The sequence below is a fragment of the Lissotriton helveticus genome, chromosome 1_2, assembly GCF_964261635.1.
Source record: "Lissotriton helveticus chromosome 1_2, aLisHel1.1, whole genome shotgun sequence".
Taxonomy (NCBI): domain Eukaryota; kingdom Metazoa; phylum Chordata; class Amphibia; order Caudata; family Salamandridae; genus Lissotriton; species Lissotriton helveticus.
The window spans coordinates 231886387-231910364 of record NC_136058.1 but is presented as its reverse complement, the minus strand read 5'-3'; positions in this window follow the sequence as shown (position 1 = coordinate 231910364).

Sequence of the window (23978 nt, the reverse complement as noted above, 5' to 3'; positions counted from 1 at the left end):
CTCTGCACTATGCACTCCCTATGCACTCTGCACTATGCACTCCCTATGCACTCTGCACTCCCTATGCACTCTGACCTCCCTATGCACTCTGCACTCCCTATGCACTCTGCACTCCCTATGCACTCTGCGCTCCCTATGCACTCTGCACTCCCTATGCACTCTGCACTCCCTATGCACTCTGCACTCCATATGCACTCTGCACTCCCTATGCACTCTGCACTCCCTATGTACTCTGCACTCCCTATGCACTCTGCACTCTGCACTCCCTATGCACTCTGCACTCCCTATGCACTCTGCACTCCCTATGCACTCCCTATGCACTCTGCACTCCCTATGCACTCTGCACTTCCTATGCACTCTGCACTCCCTATGCACTCTGCACTCCCTATGCACTCTGCACTCCCTATGCACTCTGCACTCCCTATGCACTCTGCACTCCCTATACACTCTGCATTCCCTATACACTCTGCATTCCCTATGCACTCTGCACTCCCTATGCACTCTGCACTCTGCACTCCCTATGCACTCTGCACTCCCTATGCACTCCCTATGCACTCTGCACTCCGTATGCACTCGGCACTCCCTATGCACTCTGCACTCCCTATGCACTCTGCACTTCCTATGCACTCTGCACTCCCTATGCACTATGCACTCCCTATGCACTATGCACTCCCTATGCACTCTGCACTCCCTATGCACTCTGCACTCCCTATGCACTCTGCACTCTTCACTCCCTATGCAGTCTGCACTCCCTATGCACTCTGCACTATGCACTCCCAATGCACTCTGCACTCTGCACTCCCTATGCACTCTGCACTCTGCACTCCCTGTGCACTCTGCACTATGCACTCCCTATGCACTCCCTATGCACTCCCTATGCACTCTGCACTATGCACTCCCTATGCACTCTGCACTATGCACTCCATATGCACTCTGCACTCCCTATGCACTCTGCACTATGCACTCCCTATGCACTCTGCACTATGCACTCCCTATGCACTCTGCACTATGCACTCCCTATGCACTCTGCACTCCCTATGCACTCTGCGCTCCCTATGCACTCTGCGCTCCCTATGCACTCTGCGCTCCCTATGCACTCTGCGCTCCCTATGCACTCTGCACTCCCTATGCACTCTGCACTCCCTATGCACTCTGCACTCTGCGCTCCCTATGCACTCTGCACTCCCTATACACTCTGCACTCCCTATGCACTCTGCACTCCCTATGCACTGTGCACTCTGCACTCCCTATGCACTCTGCACTCCCTATGCATTCTGCACTCCCTATGCACTCTGCACTCCCTATGCACTCTGCACTCCCTATGCACTCTGCACTCCCTATGCACTCTGCACTCTTCACTCCCTATGCACTCTGCACTCTTCACTCCCTATGCACTCTTCACTCCCTATGCACTCTTCACTCACTATGCACTCTTCACTCCCTATGCACTCTGCACTCCCTATGCACTCTGCACTATGCACTCCATATGCACTCTGCACTCCCTATGCACTCTGCACTCCCTATGCACTCTGCACTCCCTATGCACTCTGCACTCCCTATGCACTCTGCACTCCCTATGCACTCTGCACTCTGCGCTCCCTATGCACTCTGCGCTCCCTATGCACTCTGCGCTCCCTATGCACTCTGCGCTCCCTATGCACTCTGCACTCACTATGCACTCTGCACTCCCTATGCACTCTGCACTCCCTATGCACTCTGCACTCCCTATGCACTCTGCACTCCCTACGCACTCTGCACTCCCTATGCACTCTGCACTCTTCACTCCCTATGCAGTCTGCACTCCCTATGCACTCTGCACTATGCACTCCCTATGCACTCTGCACTATGCACTCCCTATGAACTCTGCACTATGCACTCCCTATGCACTCTGCACTATGCACTCCCTATGCACTCTGCACTTCCTATGCACTCTGCACTCCCTATGCACTCTGCACTCCCTATGCACTCTGCACTCTGCACTCCCTATGCACTCTGCACTCCCTATGCACTCTGCACTCCCTATGCACTCTGCACTCCCTACGCACTCTGCACTCCCTATGCACTCTGCACTCCCTATGCACTCTGCACTCTGCACTCCCTATGCACTCTGCACTCCCTATGCACTCTGCACTCCCTATGCACTCCCTATGCACTCTGCACTCCGTATGCACTCTGCACTCCCTATGCACTCTGCACTCTGCACTTCCTATGCACTCTGCACTCCCTATGCACTCTGCACTCTGCACTTCCTATGCACTCTGCACTCCCTATGCACTCTGCACTCCCTATGCACTCTGCGCTCCCTATGCACTCTGCGCTCCATATGCACTCTGCGCTCCCTATGCACTCTGCACTCTGCGCTCCCTATGCACTCTGCACTCTGCGTTCCCTATGCACTCTGCACTCACTATGCACTCTGCACTCCCTATGCACTCTGCACTCCCTATGCACTCTGCACTCCCTATGCACTCTGCACTCCCTATGCACTCTGCACTCTGCGCTCCCTACGCACTCTGCACTCACTATGCACTCTGCACTCCCTATGCACTCTGCACTCCCTATGCACTCTGCACTCCCTATGCACTCTGCACTCTGCGCTCCCTATGCACTCTGCACTCCCTATGCACTCTGCACTCTTCACTCCCTATGCAGTCTGCACTCCCTATGCACTCTGCACTATGCACTCCCTATGCACTATGCACTCCCTATGAACTCTGCACTATGCACTCCCTATGCACTCTGCACTATGCACTCCCTATGCACTCTGCACTTCCTATGCACTCTGCACTCCCTATGCACTCTGCACTCCCTATGCACTATGCACTATGCACTCCCTATGCACTCTGCACTCCCTATGCACTCTGCACTCCCTATGCACTCTGCACTCCCTATGCACTCTGCACTCCCTATGTACTCTGCACTCCCTATGCACTCTGCACTCTGCACTCCCTATGCACTCCCTATGCACTCTGCACTCCGTATGCACTCTGCACTCCCTATGCACTCTGCAATCTACACTTCCTATGCACTCTGCACTCCCTATGCACTCTGCACTATGCACTCCCTATGCACTCTGCACTTCCTATGCACTCTGCACTCCCTATGCACTCTGCACTCCCTATGCACTCTGCACTCTGCACTCCCTATGCACTCTGCACTCCCTATGCACTCTGCACTCCCTATGCACTCTGCACTCCCTACGCACTCTGCACTCCCTATGCACTCTGCACTCCCTATGCACTCTGCACTCTGCACTCCCTATGCACTCTGCACTCCCTATGCACTCTGCACTCCCTATGCACTCCCTATGCACTCTGCACTCCGTATGCACTCTGCACTCCCTATGCACTCTGCACTCTGCACTTCCTATGCACTCTGCACTCCCTATGCACTCTGCACTCTGCACTTCCTATGCACTCTGCACTCCCTATGCACTCTGCACTCCCTATGCACTCTGCGCTTCCTATGCACTCTGCGCTCCATATGCACTCTGCGCTCCCTATGCACTCTGCACTCTGCGCTCCCTATGCACTCTGCACTCTGCGTTCCCTATGCACTCTGCACTCACTATGCACTCTGCACTCCCTATGCACTCTGCACTCCCTATGCACTCTGCACTCCCTATGCACTCTGCACTCCCTATGCACTCTGCACTCTGCGCTCCCTACGCACTCTGCACTCACTATGCACTCTGCACTCCCTATGCACTCTGCACTCCCTATGCACTCTGCACTCCCTATGCACTCTGCACTCTGCGCTCCCTATGCACTCTGCACTCCCTATGCACTCTGCACTCTTCACTCCCTATGCAGTCTGCACTCCCTATGCACTCTGCACTATGCACTCCCTATGCACTATGCACTCCCTATGAACTCTGCACTATGCACTCCCTATGCACTCTGCACTATGCACTCCCTATGCACTCTGCACTTCCTATGCACTCTGCACTCCCTATGCACTCTGCACTCCCTATGCACTATGCACTATGCACTCCCTATGCACTCTGCACTCCCTATGCACTCTGCACTCCCTATGCACTCTGCACTCCCTATGCACTCTGCACTCCCTATGTACTCTGCACTCCCTATGCACTCTGCACTCTGCACTCCCTATGTACTCCCTATGCACTCTGCACTCCGTATGCACTCTGCACTCCCTATGCACTCTGCAATCTACACTTCCTATGCACTCTGCACTCCCTATGCACTCTGCACTCTGCACTTCCTATGCACTCTGCACTCCCTATGCACTCTGCACTCCCTATGCACTCTGCACTCCCTATGCACTCTGCACTCCCTATGCACTCCCTATGCACTCTGCACTCCGTATGCACTCTGCACTCCCTATGCACTCTGCACTCCCTATGCACTCTGCACTTCCTATGCACTCTGCACTCCCTATGCACTCTGCACTCCCTATGCACTCTGCACTCTGCGCTCCCTATGCACCCTGCGCTCCCTATGCACCCTGCACTCCCTATGCACTCTGCACTCCCTATGCACTCTGCACTCCCTATGCACTCTGCACTCTTCACTCCCTATGCAGTCTGCACTCCCTATGCACTCTGCACTATGCACTCCCTATGCACTCTGCACTCTGCACTCCCTATGCACTCTGCACTATGCACTCCTGTTGGACCTGGCCTCGTGGCGTGGTTCATCTCTGTCCCTCCACACCCTGTGAGTGTAGGCCTGTACCCCGAGTCCCCTGCGCAGCCTCCCCGTTAGTGTAGCCTGCACCCCGAGCCTGGTCGTCCTACTCCAGTTAAACCTAGATCCCCCTAGAACCTCGACCAGGCCTGCCTTTCCCGCTCACGCCCGGCTCCGAGCGCCTAACCTTGCATGCCCCACAAGGCCCGGACGCCATCTTCCCTTCCCGACATCCCTGTCTCCCTGGGCCTAGCGTGACCCCGGCCCCAGCGAAACCCAGACTCCAAAGGCGCGCCAGTCCCGGATGGGGGGTAAAGGGCTCCCCGAGTGAGATAAGCCAGGGAGTTTCGATAGCACCTCCGGCCTCCCCTGAGAGACTGGTATCGGTCACACCTTTGGCCCTCCCCTGTGGGCCAGTTTCGATCACCCCGCTGGCCTCCCCGAGGGCTGGCTCCAGACCCGCTGGGCATCTGGGAATTCCCGGACCCATCTATCAAAGGGATCAAAGAACCAACCGCCGGACCCCGCCAACGACCAGCCCCCCGGGCAGGAGACCTCTGCCTGCGAGGGTCCGGAGATCAAAGAGCAAAAGGACTATAACTGGGCCCGCCCGACAACTAGCGGGCAGTTGTATCTTGGACCTGAAGCCTGCTGACCTGAACGCGGCTGACCCTAAGAAGAACTCATCTTGAACCTCTGAGCCCTGCTGACGCTGTCGCGGCTCCCTCTTCGCCTCAAGGAACTGAACTACCTGAGCCCTGCTGTCGCGGCTCGAGCTGAACTCGTAACCATCGGAGCCCTGCTGACGCTGTCGCGGCTCGACCTCTAAGACCACCGGAGCCCTGCTGACGCTGTCGCGGCTCGTCCTCTCTAACGACCTCGGAGCCCTGCTGACGCTGTCGCGGCTCGAGCTTGAACTCGTACCATCGGAGCCCTGCTGACGCTGTCGCGGCTCGTCCTCTAAGACCACCGGAGCCCTGCTGACGCTGTCACGGCTCAAGCTTGAACCTGCACCCATCCGAGCCCTGCTGACGCTGTCGCGGCTCCTCCCGAACTTCTCCAGATCGAGCCCTGCTGACCTCGTCGCGGCTCGAGGAGTACGCTGGTCCGGCTGGACCATCGAGACCACCATCACGACTGAGCCGACCCGACAGAGGTGAAGCAGTCGGTACGACTATCATCCCGTACCCCCCCCCCCCGGCTCGAGGATTGAGAGATGTGCGCAGAGTACGCCTCGTACTGACCCAGAGACTAAAAGACTGTCCCGCTTCCCCCTTCCCGAATCCTCAAAGACTTTGTGGTCCCTCGATCACTGGGTATATAAGAGTGCTTTCTTCATTTATTGCTTATATAAAGAACTTGTTACTAGAATCCAACGGTGTGGTGTCTGTTCGTAGTGTGGTGTGAGCTCAGTGTGTACGATCCTAGACTCGAAGTCCTCCCCGGTGAAGGACCTTACAATCATGACTCGGCAAGTTCTGTGGAAGAGGTGGGTCTTGGGGTGACCGGGTGAGCATAACCTGGCCCTCTGAGATCGCCCCTTCTAACATTGGTGGCAGCGTCGCGATAAGAACCTATGTCTAGGGATCGTACAGTACTGACACACTACCCAAACGAAGAACAACCATGAGCCTCACAAACGACGAGACCACCTTCCAGATGGAGCTTCTGAAAGACTATTCGCACCGAGAGCTCAAACAATTCTGCAAAGATCTCCATATCCCGACAACGGGATTAAACACCAAAGAAGACCTTCAACAAGCTCTAACAGCCTGGGTAGAGACCGGAGCCCAAACTCCAGCACCAACAGAAGCCGATGGAGGGGGAGCACCCCTGATCGAAACCCACGCCCCAGAGCAAGAAAGAGCAGAGTCCCCAACGCGGACTCACAGCACCGAGAGAGGTCTGTCTCAAGAAGAGATGACCGACCGAGAACGCAACCGAAACCACGAGCTAGTGTTGAAAGTTAGGCTAAAACGGTCAACATTATCGGCGCCCTCTTGCTCTTCTCGAACCTTTTTCGTGCGCGTAAACAGCCGCCATTTTGAGCACCATGGCTTCCCTGCCCTTTCCTGATAACCAGCGCGTCTCTCTCCCTCTCCTAGCCTCACGGCCACCCCCCCGCATGCTGACAACCCCCTCGCCCTCACATGTCTCGGGTCATAAACCCCTCTCCAGCGCAGCCCGGCCTCGGAATCCCATCCTGTTCCCAGCGCAACACCTCCCTTCTTCCCTTCCATGATCCCAGGTCCTTTTGATGCAAACCCCCTTTTCCTGTGTGCCCGTCTGTCTTCCCCGCTCCCAGGCCGCCATCTGGCTCTGCGGATACTGTTTATTACCCCTCAGTACAGTAGGAAGCTTCCCTCATCAAAGGACCCCCCGAGTTGATCAAAGCCCCCACCCCATGAGATCCGATCGAACCCCACACATTCCGTGAATCGGCGGAATATCCAACTGTGCGATGATCACCACCTATTGTGACCGGGGTGGGGACTTCAACTGTAACTATGTGTGGGAATGGACCTGAAGGGGAGATTCCGAGGATGCCTTTTCGTACATCAAAGTATTAACGAGAATGTGTTTCATGCAATAAAGTGATTAACTTGTGTATAAGAGGCCAGGCCTCAGAGATGCGAGTAGAGCACCTCAGAACGATACCTGCTGTCTGTTTTGCTGTGTTCTCCTCCGGAGAGAATAAAAACCTTGTTTCCTGCCTTCCAGTCTCCAACGCCTGCCTCTTCAGTAGTTTAACTTCCTTGTGGGTTTAAGAGGCGACACCGCCGGGCAATACTTAAGGATCTTATATTCTGGTTGGTAGTGTCCCCCTTTTACAATTGGCGTCCCAAGCGTGGGGCCCATCAGCGACCCGTGGATCCAGTGGGAGAGGTCCCGACGACAGAGTGAACGACTGCAACGATCGGGAACGCGTCTGTCCGATAGACCCTCGTCTGACAGCCGATCATCCGAACTTCACTGGTTCCGAACAGACCTCTCTCGAGTGATCTACGGTCCTGACTGGGAACCATCAGGAGTGCCGCAAGGATAACGGAGAAGAGAGGACGATCGGGCGCTGGATTCGGAAGACAAGAAACTGTCCATGCGGTCCGGGTAAGGTCATGTAAACACGACAAGTTGCGAAATGATTGCTTGATTGCTTGATTGTTTAAAAAAAAATATATATATACTAGTATTGCTCTTCTTATTTATTTGGAGATTCGCTGTCTGCAAACGGAGAAACAACGGGCTCTCTCTCTTTGCAAGCAGTGGAGGATAGGTAGGGCAGCAGCCGTGCTTATTTTTTTCTCCCCCACTCAATAATTACTTGAAACTGAACTGTTGTTCGCAAAACTATTGTTTTCTGGAGATTCTCTGTCTGCAAACAGGGAAGAGACCACCCTTTTTGCAGATAGTGAAAAGGGTAGGTAACGCAGATCTTTGCGGACCTACTCATTCTCCCCATTGAATATTTATTGGTCTTTTTGTTATTTTGATCCATGAGGTATTCACTGCCTGCAAACAACGTAGAATAGAAATATTCTGTCCAGTCTTTGCACCTAGTGATAAGATAGGCAGTGCTGACTTTTTAGTCCCTCGTTACGAGCCGTCATGTCTGTCTTCTCCCCACTGATTAGTAGCCTGTTTAGCCCAGACCGCTTATTGGAGATGGACCATCCAGCCCCACTGGAAGGCACCCCTAATAAGGACATGTTCATGAAGCATGGATTGACCGCTATAGCCTATAGTAAACTATGGCATAAATATACGAAAAAGGGTCAAGAAAGTCAGTGGCCCCTGATAGGATCCTTCGATGATGATAAAATAAAAACGCTAGAAACTGCCCTGGGTAAAAACAAGACAACACCCACTATGCTTGACAGTTTCGGCATGTGGCGAAAAGAAACTGAACAACGTAAAAAGAAAACAGAGTAGGTTGGAAAAAGAGCTGCGAAAAGCAGCCCACCTAGCTGCCCAGAAACTAGAAAAAGAGATAAAGGAAAGAGAGAAAGCTAAACAGAAACTAGAAATGGAAACACCAAGCCAGTGTCCGGTTAGAACTCCCTCCATGCTCTACCCTGATTTACCCTCGAAACAACGAGCCAACGAGGACCTGCTGTTAGGTCCTCCTATCATCTACATGCCCCCTCCATATGCCCCTTCCCAACTCTTAGCGCAGCACGCGCCACCCCCAGGTACAAACGAAGGTACCGCCACAGCTTCGGCCCCAATGGCCTCTGTGCCAGCCGAACCCCTTGTATTAAAAACCGCATCAACAACAACGTTAGACGACCATGAGACTCGAGGGGCTGGCCCTGCAAGAACAAGCAGACTAAGCAAAGATGAGCGAGCGGGGATCGACAAAATAGCAAGGACACTGGTAGAAAGGAAGGATGATGAAGAGTACATCACGGATATGTTCAGCTCGTATACAGGGAGTCACAGACGACATTTTACCGTACGACTGTGTTATCATGTCTTGAATGCATACGAGGACCGATATCGAGACAACGGTCCCGGGAGCCTAACGACTCTGTACCGGAAGGTCGATATCGGGGATGAGGGCGAGTGTGATGTGTCGGACCTCCTTACGCGTACGCTTGAGGTTTTCCGCCACCTCACTGAACGAGAGCCGGGAGCTAAATCCGCGACCTCCGTAGTGACCAAACCACCAACCGAGCAATCTAACACCATGATGCCAATACGAGAGGCTGCCCCTTACTGGGTTCCTCCCCGAGGTACAGGGACTCACGATGATGCAAACAACCAAGATGCGAAGGGAAGGGTAGTGTACAACTGGGTCTACCAGCCATGGGACCGGCAAGAGATTCTGACATTCCGGAAATCTCTACCCGACCTATGTAAAAACCCCACTGCCTTCTATACTGAATTGGGTACAGCCCTGGGCTCAACGATTATGACCCTGGCTGACATCGACTTGTTCTTCGGGTTATGTCTACCAGCTGATGTGTGGAAGCAAATCCGGAAAGTCGACCACCTTGAGCTGTTTGGACAAACCTGGTCACAACTCAATGACCTGGATAAACAACGGGGACCAGGACAAAAGCCTTTGAAATCCATTCTAGACCTTCCAGATAAAATCGTAGAGAAATTAAAAACCCTGATCCCAGAAAAGAAAGTGGACTGGTCGATAGTAACAGCCTGTCGCCAGAAACCCCAGGAGGATGTATCGGAATACTTCTCCCGGTTTGAAACGGTGTTCTCCGATTACAGCGGCCAGGACATGACCACTGCAACCGGACACCATCTGTTTGTCCAGAATTATATCAAGGGCCTGTCATCGGAGATCTCCCAGAAACTACAGGCCAGCGAGAGTAGTTGGGCAGCCTCCAAACCTACAGCGATTCTCCAAATGGCCCAATATTATGAGCATCAGAAAAATGAAAACGATAGGGCAACAGAGAAAAAGAAGAAGGACTTAAAGGAGAGGGTGATGATTGCCAAACTGCAAGGGGTGACTATAGGACGAGACCAATATCGGGGAAACTACCAGACGAACATCCCTAAGACTACATTTCCCCAGGACCGCACTCTGACTTCCTACAGTGGACGCACAGACCTTAGAGAGAACCAGTGCGCTTTCTGCAAAGGGACTGGCCATTGGAAATCCCAGTGCCCAGTTCTTCTGGAAATGATCAGAAACAAAGACCCCAGGGACGTAGCAAACGGACCGAGACCTAAGGGACAACAGCGAGGGCCCCCAAACGACGCGACTAACGACAGATCAGGCAGACCAAATACGTTCGATCGACCCAGGCAGAACCAATATCAACAATCTGACTATGAAGACACCCACAACTTCGCATAGGACAGCCAAGGGCAAGGGAGGGATCCAGTCGAGCTCTATGTTGACCAGCAGGGCCCTTACGTCACTGCTAAGGTCCTGGGTACCAAGTCTCCATTTCTGGTAGACACTGGCGCAACACGTAGTGCGTTATCTAAACGACTGATTCCAAGGGCACCCTTGTCTGGCTCACTCATAACATCGACAGGTTTCGATGGAACGCCCTCCACCAACCCTTTGTCTGCCCCGATTCTCTTTGACGTAGAAAACAACACCGCTGACACCACGTTCTTGCTCTCCTCCAATAGCCCTGACGCCATTATGGGACTTGACTTACTGAAACACTTCAGAGCGACGATCAGGTGTTCTCAAGATGGAGTTCGAGTGTTTCTTTACGACAACCCCGTTCTGCTTAGACATTGCTCTCCCCAACACATGTTTTCCATCACCGACGCTGACGCATCCCTGCTTGACACTCTGCCTCCGTATCTGTGGGCCAAAGCGGATTCGGACGTAGGGCGTATGTTAATTGACCCAGTACACATTACTGTCCGACCAGACGTAACACTCCCAAAACTCCCACAATATCGGATATCGCCAGAGGGCGAGAAGGCATTGGTAATGATTATCCAGTCACTGATAGACGCAGGAGTGGTAGAGGAAGTGGTTAGCAACATTTGCAACAGCCCTATCTTTCCCATTATCAAGAAGCAGGGAGAGGGAGATGAGAAAGCATACCGTTTTATCATCGACCTCCGAGAGATCAACAAAGTGGTGGTACCCCAGTACCCTGTGGTCTCAGACATCACCACCATCCTGACCTTGATTCCTTCTACTGCCACCACCTTTACCGTCATCGACCTCAAGAACGCATTCTTTTCCATCCCCATCCACCCAGACAGCCGATATCTCTTCGGCTTTACCCTAAAAGCCCGCTCATATAGGTTTTGCCGAGCGCCCCAGGGCTACACGGAAAGCCCTAGCATCTACAGCCAGGCCCTCAAAAGACAGCTAGACCAAGTCCAGTTACCCGACGGAGTGGTGTTGGTACAATATGTCGATGACATCCTTTTGGCAGCCGACACCACCCCTCTAGCGGTTACCGCCACCATTCAACTCTTGCACTTCCTTGCGGAAAATGGCCACAAGGTCTCCAAGAAGAAGTTGCAATTCTGCCTACCCCAGGTCACTTACCTAGGCCACCTTTTGTCCAAAGATGGTAGAAAACTCACTCCTGATCGAATCCAAACCATTCTAGATACCCCTGTCCCTAAGACCCAGAAGCAGGTTCGCTCCCTATTAGGCCTCACCTCCTTCTGCCGACAATGGTTACCAAACTTCAGCCTCGTTGTAAAACCACTGCTTTCTCTGCTAAACAAAGACGTCCCTTTCCCACTCCCGTGGACCCCTGAGTGTCAAACCTCCTTCACGGAACTGCGAGATGCCCTTTGCTCAGCCCCCGTCCTAGGTACCCCTGATTACAAAAAGCCCTTCTCCCTTTACACTCACGAAAGGGAGGGGTGCGCTTTATCTGTCCTGACCCAGGCCATCGGCCCTAAGCAACGACCGTGCGCTTACTTCTCTGCCACTCTTGACCCTGTCGCCAGAGCCTTGCCTGCCTGCCTTCGAGCTGTAGCTGCTGCTGCAATCTCTATGCGACAGAGTGAGGGGATTGTACTCTCGAATTCCCTCACGGTACTGGTACCCCATGCAGTCGACACCCTCCTGAACCAAACCAAGACGCAACATCTGACGAGCGCACGACTGACTGGATACAAACTGACTTTGCTTGCCCCCCATATCACCCTGAAAAGATGCACCACACTGAACCCGGCAACTCTGTTACCCTTGCCAGAGAACGATCCCAATGTGCACCCTGCGCATGACTGCGTGACTCTTACGGACGAACAAACCAGGAGTAGGGTTGACCTCAGAGACACGGCTTTCCCTGACCCCGACGGGGAGCTGTGGGTGGACGGTTCTTGCATCAAACTCTCCGACGGTACCACTTCCGCTGCCTATGCAGTCACCACAGCTCGAACCGTAGTAGAAACAGCCCGCATCACCCAGCGATCTGCCCAGGCAGCGGAACTGATTGCTTTGACACGAGCCTGCATCCTGGCAACAGGAACCACAACGAACATTTACACCGACAGCCAGTATGCCTTCGGGGTGGTTCACCATTTTGGGCTCCTTTGGAGGGAAAGGGGATTCCTGACCTCGCACGGCACACCCATTTTGCACGGGGATCTAGTCTCCGCCTTAATCGAAGCTGTCCTTCTCCCCAACAAGCTTGCCGTCATCAAATGTCAGGCACACAAGAAGGTAACAGACATTATTGGACAGGGAAATGCACTAGCCGACATCACTGCCCGAACGACAGCTGAAAATAGGACGACGACACATATGTACGTAACCAGGTCACAAGCGGAAAAATGGACTGACGCTGGAGACACTATCAGGGACATTCAAACAGCTAGCACACAACACGAGTTGACTGAATGGACACGGGTGGGATTAAAAGACGATGAAGGCTGCTGGCGGACAAAAGACACAAACAAATGGTTGCTACCTGATTCATACCTGATTCCCATACTGACCATGGCACACTCCCCTGCCCACATAGGATCAGCCCCCATGATCGAACTTGTCTCCAGGGTTTGGCACAATGATAAGATCCCAGATTCCGCCAAACGCCTGGTCCAGCAATGCTTAATATGCCTGCAACACAACCCCGGGAAAGGAACTGTAGTACCACGGGGGGGATTTGGGGTCCCAAACCACCCATTTGAAGTCCTGCAGATGGACTACATCCAGCTAGACAGATGCCAAGGCCTGAAATATGTACTTGTTGTGGTGTGCGCATTTAGCAAGTGGGTGGAAGCATATCCAACCCGTGACAACACCGCTATGGCCACTGCAACGGTTCTGTTAAAGGAGTTTTCCCCCCGTTATGGCCTCTGTCGTGTTTTATGGAGTGATAATGGTCCCCACTTCATAGCCAAAGTTATCCAGCTCATCCTAAATGGGTTGGGTATTAAACAGAAATTCCACGCAGTCTTCCACCCCCAATCTGCTGGGCTTGTCGAACGACACAATGCCACACTAAAGCTTAAACTGGCCAAAATAGTGGCTACCACGGGCCTGAAATGGCCAGACGCCCTCCCACTGGCATTGCTATCGATGCGCTCTACCCCCACCCGACATCACTTAACTCCTTATGAAGTTGTCTTCGGTCGACCCATGAGCGTCTGGTCTGCCCCGAAACCAACTTCCATTCATGACGTTCCGGACGTCCTAATGTCTGATTATCTGTATAAATTGACTGAAACTCTGTCTGTCCTTCATCAGCAGGTGCAGCAGGCCATCCCCGATGCTTCCAGGGGTCCGGGTCACGCCATCCAGCCGGGGGACTTCGTGTTGATCCGGAATTTTCAGCGATCAAAGAGTTTGGAACCCCGGTGGACGGGCCCCTGGCAAGTGCTGATCACCACTCGGACCGCACTTCGAGTGGAGGGGAAGAAGCACTGGCTGCACGCCCATCACTGCAAAAAGGTCTCCTCAGCCCTGGCCACGACAGACAACGTCAACACCCAAGAAGAGCTCCTGAACCAGGACCGACCATCGTTGAACTGCTATCCTGACACAGAGACACTTGAACTTTCAAAACATCCTGACCCCACTGTACCATCTCGAGAAGGGTATTTCCTGCGTCGAAAGGAGGGAGCTTCGGCTAAGTAGGCCACGGACTAGGTTAAAGGATCTCAGAACATTGACCCAAACTACCAAGGGTTACCTGGAGAGAAGCTAAACTAAGTCTGTGGTCCTGCCCACTACCGAGCACCTTGAAGACGAAGATGATGGAAGCGCCAGATAAGAAGATGATGGAAGCGCCAAATAAGAAGCCGACGGAGACAGCAGGAAATACCCACTACAGAACTCCGAGAACAGACAGACTCCATAGCTCAAAGACAATTGCACTCTTCATCGTAATCCTCTTCTGCTTTCTCCTCATGACCGCGCTCTGGATTATGGAAGAGCATGCACCTGCTCGCGAAACATTCCTAACCGCTGCTCAGCCTACAACCATGAAGGAACATTATCTAATTTCGCTCTCTCCTCAACTAAGAGAGAGGCGAAAGGAATTTTGGAATAACTCTTTCGTGCAGCTGCTTCACCAACACAATCTTGCCACCAATGCCACCAACTGCTGGATCTGTGGGTTGCTGCCCCATGCCACTGGACATTCAATACCATTCATCCCTTCACCCTTCTCTGTTCACGGCTCCTGCCTTGCTTGGCTGATCCTCCTACAAGAAAGCTATAAGGACAATGCCACCTCAGGCAGAACCACAACGCATTTCTCCCACGGGGTCCGACGAAACAAAACGAAGATACACTTCTGCCCGCAGACCTCTAACGATTCAATCCAAATGGACATCCCGGCTAAAGAACGGATCGAAATACAGGTGTTCAACAATCCAACCAGACCCACCTTCTCCTATCTGCGGAAACGAACGGCGGCCACTCTGACTGTGGCCTTGTCGGTCATCAACGTCACAGGCCACATGTGCGTAGAAGGACTTGGGACACAGCTGGTGGGTCGCAGCGCCTGCCGTTTTACCAGAACTTTGGATTCCATGGATCCACCTTCCTTTGTGGCATCACCAAACATGTATTTCGTCTGCGGCACCAAGGCCTACACCTGGCTCCCCAAAGGCTGGGGGGGCACTTGTTTCATCTCTTTCATCCTACCTCCGACTTATGTGGCCCCAGCGAATCACCATAGACAAAAACGAGCCAAAGACATTGAACAAGCCGACTCAACAGGAGCACAGTTCCTCGATGCCATGAAAGGACTCGTCCCCCTCTGGGGCCCGATGGCAAACAGCCGTGCCATCCGACACCTGACTCAGGCAGTTGAGACAACTATGAACATCACAGCTGGTATCTTTGCTAACAACACTGCCGAGCTCCAAGCGGTCCGTCTGGTGGCTCTCCAGAACCGCCTTGTTCTAGACGTGGTTCTGGCGGACCGTGGAGGAGCATGCCGCATTATTGGGTCCAAATTAATTACAACAAGGGGTGGTGATGGACAGAGTCTCTGAATTAAGCAGAGTACTCTCACCCAGTCAAGAGATCAGGGCTAGATCCAGCACCGTTTTTTAGCTCATTGCACCATCCCAGTTTCAGAACCTGGCTGTATGCAAATTAGTCTGTCCCTGGCCCAGTGCATCATGGGAACAGGGCAGACCAGACTACAAAAGCCAATTCTTACACTAGGAAGGAAACAAGCTTCCGGGGACCGGTTTCTGCCATTTCAGGCGTCTTCGGCCCGGCTTGCTTGAATCCTGATGGTGCAATGAGCAAGGGACTCACATCTGAGTATACCCTTCCACGCTTAGGGTGGACAAAATTAATTACAACAAGGGGTGGTGATGGACAGAGTCTCTGAATTAAGCAGAGTACTCTCACCCAGTCAAGAGATCAGGGCTAGATCCAACACCGTTTTTTAGCTCATTGCACCATCCCAGTTTCAGAACCTGGCTGTATGCAAATTAGTCTGTCCCTGGCCCAGTGCATCATGGGAACAGGGCAGACCAGACTACAAAAGGCAATTCTTACACTGGGAAGGAAACAAGCTTCCGGGGACCGGTTTCTGCCATTTCAGGCGTCTTCGGCCCGGCTTGCTTGAATCCTGATGGTGCAATGAGCAAGGGACTCACATCTGAGTATACCCTTCCACGCTTAGGGTGGACAAAATTAATTACAACAAGGGGTGGTGATGGACAGAGTCTCTGAATTAAGCAGAGTACTCTCACCCAGTCAAGAGATCAGGGCTAGATCCAACACCGTTTTTTAGCTCATTGCACCATCCCAGTTTCAGAACCTGGCTGTATGCAAATTAGTCTGTCCCTGGCCCAGTGCATCATGGGAACAGGGCAGACCAGACTACAAAAGCCAATTCTTACACTGGGAAGGAAACAAGCTTCCGGGGACCGGTTTCTGCCATTTCAGGCGTCTTCGGCCCGGCTTGCTTGAATCCTGATGGTGCAATGAGCAAGGGACTCACATCTGAGTATACCCTTCCACGCTTAGGGTGGACAAAATTAATTACAACAAGGGGTGGTGATGGACAGAGTCTCTGAATTAAGCAGAGTACTCTCACCCAGTCAAGAGATCAGGGCTAGATCCAACACCGTTTTTTAGCTCATTGCACCATCCCAGTTTCAGAACCTGGCTGTATGCAAATTAGTCTGTCCCTGGCCCAGTGCATCATGGGAACAGGGCAGACCAGACTACAAAAGCCAATTCTTACACTGGGAAGGAAACAAGCTTCCGGGGACCGGTTTCTGCCATTTCAGGCGTCTTCGGCCCGGCTTGCTTGAATCCTGATGGTGCAATGAGCAAGGGACTCACATCTGAGTATACCCTTCCACGCTTAGGGTGGACAAAATTAATTACAACAAGGGGTGGTGATGGACAGAGTCTCTGAATTAAGCAGAGTACTCTCACCCAGTCAAGAGATCAGGGCTAGATCCAACACCGTTTTTTAGCTCATTGCACCATCCCAGTTTCAGAACCTGGCTGTATGCAAATTAGTCTGTCCCTGGCCCAGTGCATCATGGGAACAGGGCAGACCAGACTACAAAAGCCAATTCTTACACTGGGAAGGAAACAAGCTTCCGGGGACCGGTTTCTGCCATTTCAGGCGTCTTCGGCCCGGCTTGCTTGAATCCTGATGGTGCAATGAGCAAGGGACTCACATCTGAGTATACCCTTCCACGCTTAGGGTGGACAAAATTAATTACAACAAGGGGTGGTGATGGACAGAGTCTCTGAATTAAGCAGAGTACTCTCACCCAGTCAAGAGATCAGGGCTAGATCCAACACCGTTTTTTAGCTCATTGCACCATCCCAGTTTCAGAACCTGGCTGTATGCAAATTAGTCTGTCCCTGGCCCAGTGCATCATGGGAACAGGGCAGACCAGACTACAAAAGCCAATTCTTACACTGGGAAGGAAACAAGCTTCCGGGGACCGGTTTCTGCCATTTCAGGCGTCTTCGGCCCGGCTTGCTTGAATCCTGATGGTGCAATGAGCAAGGGACTCACATCTGAGTATACCCTTCCACGCTTAGGGTGGACAAAATTAATTACAACAAGGGGTGGTGATGGACAGAGTCTCTGAATTAAGCAGAGTACTCTCACCCAGTCAAGAGATCAGGGCTAGATCCAACACCGTTTTTTAGCTCATTGCACCATCCCAGTTTCAGAACCTGGCTGTATGCAAATTAGTCTGTCCCTGGCCCAGTGCATCATGGGAACAGGGCAGACCAGACTACAAAAGCCAATTCTTACACTGGGAAGGAAACAAGCTTCCGGGGACCGGTTTCTGCCATTTCAGGCGTCTTCGGCCCGGCTTGCTTGAATCCTGATGGTGCAATGAGCAAGGGACTCACATCTGAGTATACCCTTCCACGCTTAGGGTGGACAAAATTAATTACAACAAGGGGTGGTGATGGACAGAGTCTCTGAATTAAGCAGAGTACTCTCACCCAGTCAAGAGATCAGGGCTAGATCCAACACCGTTTTTTAGCTCATTGCACCATCCCAGTTTCAGAACCTGGCTGTATGCAAATTAGTCTGTCCCTTGCCCAGTGCATCATGGGAACAGGGCAGACCAGACTACAAAAGCCAATTCTTACACTGGGAAGGAAACAAGCTTCCGGGGACCGGTTTCTGCCATTTCAGGCGTCTTCGGCCCGGCTTGCTTGAATCCCTCACCACCCCTTGTTGTAAATAATTTTGTCCACCCTAAGCGTGGAAGGGTATACTCAGACATGAGTCCCTTGCTCATTGCACCATCAGGATTCAAGCAAGCCGGGCCGAAGACGGCTGTAATGCCAGAAACCGGTCCCCGGAAGCTTGTTTCCTTCCCAGTGTAAGAATTGGCTTTTGTAGTTTGGTTTGCCCTGTTCCCATCATGCACTGGGACAGGAACAGACTAATTTGCATACAGCCAGGTTCTGAAACTGGGATGGTGCAATGAGCTAAAAAACGGTGTTGGATCTAGCCCTGATCTCTTGACTGGGTGAGAGTATTCTGCTTAATTCAGAGACTCTGTCCCTCACCACCCCTTGTTGTAAATAATTTTGTCCACCCTAAGCGTGGAAGGGTATACTCAGACATGAGTCCCTTGCTCATTGCACCATCAGGATTCAAGCAAGCCGGGCCGAAGACGGCTGTAATGCCAGAAACCGGTCCCCGGAAGCTTGTTTCCTTCCCAGTGTAAGAATTGGCTTTTGTAGTTTGGTTTGCCCTGTTCCCATCATGCACTGGGACAGGAACAGACTAATTTGCATACAGCCAGGTTCTGAAACTGGGATGGTGCAATGAGCTAAAAAACGGTGTTGGATCTAGCCCTGATCTCTTGACTGGGTGAGAGTATTCTGCTTAATTCAGAGACTCTGTCCCTCACCACCCCTTGTTGTAAATAATTTTGTCCACCCTAAGCGTGGAAGGGTATACTCAGACATGAGTCCCTTGCTCATTGCACCATCAGGATTCAAGCAAGCCGGGCCGAAGACGGCTGTAATGCCAGAAACCGGTCCCCGGAAGCTTGTTTCCTTCCCAGTGTAAGAATTGGCTTTTGTAGTTTGGTTTGCCCTGTTCCCATCATGCACTGGGACAGGAACAGACTAATTTGCATACAGCCAGGTTCTGAAACTGGGATGGTGCAATGAGCTAAAAAACGGTGTTGGATCTAGCCCTGATCTCTTGACTGGGTGAGAGTATTCTGCTTAATTCAGAGACTCTGTCCCTCACCACCCCTTGTTGTAAATAATTTTGTCCACCCTAAGCGTGGAAGGGTATACTCAGACATGAGTCCCTTGCTCATTGCACCATCAGGATTCAAGCAAGCCGGGCCGAAGACGGCTGTAATGCCAGAAACCGGTCCCCGGAAGCTTGTTTCCTTCCCAGTGTAAGAATTGGCTTTTGTAGTTTGGTTTGCCCTGTTCCCATCATGCACTGGGACAGGAACAGACTAATTTGCATACAGCCAGGTTCTGAAACTGGGATGGTGCAATGAGCTAAAAAACGGTGTTGGATCTAGCCCTGATCTCTTGACTGGGTGAGAGTATTCTGCTTAATTCAGAGACTCTGTCCCTCACCACCCCTTGTTGTAAATAATTTTGTCCACCCTAAGCGTGGAAGGGTATACTCAGACATGAGTCCCTTGCTCATTGCACCATCAGGATTCAAGCAAGCCGGGCCGAAGACGGCTGTAATGCCAGAAACCGGTCCCCGGAAGCTTGTTTCCTTCCCAATGTAAGAATTGGCTTTTGTAGTTTGGTTTGCCCTGTTCCCATCATGCACTGGGACAGGAACAGACTAATTTGCATACAGCCAGGTTCTGAAACTGGGATGGTGCAATGAGCTAAAAAACGGTGTTGGATCTAGCCCTGATCTCTTGACTGGGTGAGAGTATTCTGCTTAATTCAGAGACTCTGTCCCTCACCACCCCTTGTTGTAAATAATTTTGTCCACCCTAAGCGTGGAAGGGTATACTCAGACATGAGTCCCTTGCTCATTGCACCATCAGGATTCAAGCAAGCCGGGCCGAAGACGGCTGTAATGCCAGAAACCGGTCCCCGGAAGCTTGTTTCCTTCCCAGTGTAAGAATTGGCTTTTGTAGTTTGGTTTGCCCTGTTCCCATCATGCACTGGGACAGGAACAGACTAATTTGCATACAGCCAGGTTCTGAAACTGGGATGGTGCAATGAGCTAAAAAACGGTGTTGGATCTAGCCCTGATCTCTTGACTGGGTGAGAGTATTCTGCTTAATTCAGAGACTCTGTCCCTCACCACCCCTTGTTGTAAATAATTTTGTCCACCCTAAGCGTGGAAGGGTATACTCAGACATGAGTCCCTTGCTCATTGCACCATCAGGATTCAAGCAAGCCGGGCCGAAGACGGCTGTAATGCCAGAAACCGGTCCCCGGAAGCTTGTTTCCTTCCCAATGTAAGAATTGGCTTTTGTAGTTTGGTTTGCCCTGTTCCCATCATGCACTGGGACAGGAACAGACTAATTTGCATACAGCCAGGTTCTGAAACTGGGATGGTGCAATGAGCTAAAAAACGGTGTTGGATCTAGCCCTGATCTCTTGACTGGGTGAGAGTATTCTGCTTAATTCAGAGACTCTGTCCCTCACCACCCCTTGTTGTAAAGCATTATTGGGTCCAGCTGTTGTACATATATACCAGACAACTCACCATCAGTGTACAAAGCCATTGAACATCTTCACAGACTCTCTTCGGAAGTCCACCAAGAACAAGAAGAATGGTCGCTTGGTGGTTGGTTCTGGGACTCCGTTAAGAACTGGGGCTGGAGACTGCTCGCCATTATCCTGATTCCTGTGGTCGTAATATGTGGTCTATGCTTAGGAATTCAATGTCTGCCACCTTTGTGTTCTTTATGTGCAAGTTGTATTTTCCCCAAAACTGTGGACTTTGGAAACGAACACATGAGAGCATTATACGATACCGAGGTTAGGAATTTGATGAAAATTGACATTGAGTAAGCAAGTTGGCTAGATATGTTGAAAAGGGAGGACTGTTGAAAGTTAGGCTAAAACCGTCAACATTATCGGCGCCCTCTTGCTCTTCTCGAACCTTTTTCGTGCGCGTAAACAGCCGCCATTTTGAGCACCATGGCTTCCCTGCCCTTTCCTGATAACCAGCGCGTCTCTCTCCCTCTCCTAGCCTCACGGCCACCCCCCCGCATGCTGACAACCCCCTCGCCCTCACATGTCTCGGGTCATAAACCCCTCTCCAGCGCAGCCCGGCCTCGGAATCCCATCCTGTTCCCAGCGCAACACCTCCCTTCTTCCCTTCCATGATCCCAGGTCCTTTTGATGCAAACCCCCTTTTCCTGTGTGCCCGTCTGTCTTCCCCACTCCCAGGCCGCCATCTGGCTCTGCGGATACTGTTTATTACCCCCCAGTACAGTAGGAAGCTTCCCTCATCAAAGGACCCCCGAGTTGATCAAAGCCCCCACCCCATGAGATCCGATCGAACCCCACACATTCCGTGAATCGGCGGAATATCCAACTGTGCGATGATCACCACCTATTGTGACCGGGGTGGGGACTTCAACTGTAACTATGTGTGGGAACGGACCTGAAGGGGAGATTCCGAGGATGCCTTTTCGTACATCAAAGTATTAACGAGAATGTGTTTCATGCAATAAAGTGATTAACTTGTGTATAAGAGGCCAGGCCTCAGAGATGCGAGTAGAGCACCTCAGAACGATACCTGCTGTCTGTTTTGCTGTGTTCTCCTCCGGAGAGAATAAAAACCTTGTTTCCTGCCTTCCAGTCTCCAGCGCCTGCCTCTTCAGTAGTTTAACTTCCTTGTGGGTTTAAGAGGCGACACCGCCGGGCAATACTTAAGGATCTTATATTCTGGTTGGTAGTGTCCCCCTTTTACACTAGAACTAGCCCGGTTGAAAATGGAAGGAGAACTCAAGCTGGCCGAGAAGAAGCTAGCCATCGAGCAGCTGCGGCTGCAGGGAGAACTGGAGGAGAAGAAACTCCAAAGAGAACACGAAGGGAAGAGACTCCAGCTGGAGCACGAGCGCAGCATGATGGAAATCGAACTAAAGGCCCGGAATGAAGACAACCGAACTGCGGCGACCCGAGAGTCCGTTCACCCAAGGTCCACATCCCCAAGGATGTGGTCAAAGAATATTATAAAAGCGATGATATCCAGCAATGGTTCAAGGCCTACGAGGTCGCCATGACCTCACACCGAGTGCCGCAGAAAGATTGGGGAGCCGGGTTGTGGGGTCGATTCCTGAGCGAGGGGAGAGACACCCTACTCGACCTACCATCTGCCGAGCAGACCTCCTACAGCCACATGAAGGAGGCCCTCCTCACAAGGTACGGGCTCACTCCAGAAATGTACCGCCAACGCTTCCGAGAATGCAAGAAGATCCCCGGCACCACATGGGTAGAATATGTAAATTTCTACAGCCGGGCCCTGGAAGGGTGGATCAAGGGCAGCAAAGTATCCACCTTCGAGGGGCTCATCGACCTCATTGCCTACGAACATTTGTCCCTGAATTGCTTTGTGAAACTCCGACAGCACCTACTGGACAGCAAGTTGGCCGATCCCCGGAAGCTGGCCGTCGAGGCCGATCGCTGGGTGAGCACCAGAGTACTCTGGCCGAAACGAACAAGGACCATCCCGCCCGAGGGGAGGAGGGGGTCGGAATAGACAGAGGGGATCCCAGGTAGGGTCCCCGCACAGTCACCCCAGAAACCAGCCCGGCGCCTCGCCTCCCACAGCGCCCACAGGGTTCCCCCCAGTTAAGCCAGGGCCCCGAATCAGCCAAGCCTGCTTCCATTGCCAGCAACCAGGGCACTATGCCAATGACCCCCGCTGCCCTTTGTTCAAAAAGCCTGCCGCTGCAGGGCCCCCAGTGCGCCACATCACCTCAGTAGCCCTAGAAGAGGAGGGGGAGGAAGAGTTCGAGGGAGCTGATCCTGTAGTGTAGCTCCTATTTTCCCAATAGGCTCTGCGCATTGGAATAGTACCTACAGCAGTAAAGGCCTAGGCCAGACGTTAACTAGGTCTACTACTGTCGATACTAGACTTAATTTTTGGGTTTGCCAGCTAAGCTCAGAGTTCGCTAGAAACTTTCTCGAATGTTCAAGGAAGGATTAACTCCCCTGATTAGACAAGAAGGGATTTAGTTTCTGACAACCATAGAACATGACAACTTTGCTCTCCCCTAATCAAGAGTCAATCTCAAGAGTCGTGTGAGCACAAGGCAATTATTTTACTCAGTCAGTACGTGCATTCTTAGTCTCATCAGAATGTAGAGAAAAGGAAGAGACGGGCGTGTTCAATAAAAGGTGTTATTTATTGATCAGTCTCTTTTCTCGTACAAGAGAAATGGATCGACATTATTGCAATACTTATAGTTAAGTAAAGTGCATACATTAAAAGCAGTAGTATAAAATAATACTGTAAAAACATTGATATGGTTTCTGAGCCATATGATGTTTTAAAATGATTAAAATATATTTACATACACATATACATTTGACTAAACGTGCTCAACTGGTGTTTCTAAATACGCCTACCCCGTGTACCTGACCTAAGTCTAATACGTGGGCGGGAATAGAAAGTTACAGTTTAAGTTAAGTTTGTTTTTGCCAAGTGAATAACTAAAGAATTCTCTAGGAGGGGTTATTCAGTTCTGTACCTGGAATTTAGGATGAATGAGGAATGGTATCTCTTTCTCTGCTCTCGATATTCCAGGCTGCCTGCGAGGGCTGCCCAGAAACGCCGGTGCTGGGTCTCTCGGCTTGAGATAGCAGCGCGTCTCTCAGCGCGTCAGGAAGGCGGGGCTGCTGCCTGCGGGGTCTGCTTCTGCTCTCGGCTTCGGCAAGTATGGCTGCTCCGTCTTGTCACCACGCGTGTGTTTGCATAGGGCAAGGTCGGCAATATTTATACCTTA